Below are 1,262 nucleotides of genomic sequence, written 5' to 3' on the forward strand. Positions count from 1 at the left end.
TCAAATCAATAGAATTCTGTCTAAATGTCCTTTATATATTTTTTCATATATTTGAAATGCTAGTAAATTTTTAATTGAAATGACACATACATTTTGAATCGAAATCAGATTAAAAGCACGTTTTAATCAGAAAGATACAAAATTTCGGCGAATCGAAATACTTATCGCTAGCCCAATTAGCTTAAAATCTGTTAACGATATCGTATGGCTGCCATAGTAATTAACTGGTCAAAATATCAGTATGGTGCCATGAACTACATAATGAATGTAAAGTTCTCGTCTTTGAAGCTCTAGTATGGTCTAAGGTCAGGCAGGCAGATATAACTTAGGAAATCGAGATACGAAATAACAAATAGACATCCCACATGTACATACATGGCATACATGCTACAGTTTGCTAGAAGACAAGACAAGTTCAACACTTTTTATTTACGCACTCGCCTATGACACTTAAACAGTGTATCAGATTACAACGTTCCGACTAGTGTCTTATTAAAGACATTTTACCATCTAATTTACTATTTAACCATAACGCTGCTTATCATTTGATTGGAGTTGGAACGCCAGCCCAAAAGATAGCGAGATAATAGAGCCCGAGGTGTTTGTGCAAACCGAGGGAATCCATCAACTTCTGCCACTTAACACTGCGCTCCCATGAAACGTATAATACCGTGTATAAGTTGTACTATTTGAGCAACCCGCGATAAGAGAGTGCCATGCGACTAGATTAGCTTAGTGGGCGACATGAGCGTAGATGGGTCAGTTTTCGGGGACAACATTTTTCAGTGATCAGAAAAAAATATAAAGCTATCGAGGAAGAGGAAATCCATAGGAGCTAACGATCCCCAATGAGTCACGTATGAAATATCAATCGGTGGAAAGGGTTAAGCAGATTCAGAGTTAAACCTTCAACCGCATTTGACTATGCTAATTTGTAAAGGTGTATTTGCATTAGGCCATTTGAGATCTTTGATTTCGTTTTGGGTGGAATAGGTTGATTTGCTTGGCTAAGACACACTAAGACTAACTCAATGATACCCGAAGTCAATCGCTCAGATACCCCGAAATATATTTAAAACTGTAGGAACACGGTCAGAGAGATAAGAGAGAGAGAGAGAGAGAGAGATGGAGAGGGAAATACAAATTAAAACAAAAATAACTTTATTAGCGACAAAGTTAGATCACAGAGAAAACACAAAAAACAAGTTTTGGAGCGATTTTACGGATTTTTGACACATGTATAAGCCAAACAAGCAACTAAA

The sequence above is a fragment of the Drosophila erecta genome, unplaced genomic scaffold (genome assembly GCF_003286155.1).
Source record: "Drosophila erecta strain 14021-0224.00,06,07 unplaced genomic scaffold, DereRS2 tig00000000-arrow-pilon, whole genome shotgun sequence".
NCBI classification, from domain to species: domain Eukaryota; kingdom Metazoa; phylum Arthropoda; class Insecta; order Diptera; family Drosophilidae; genus Drosophila; species Drosophila erecta.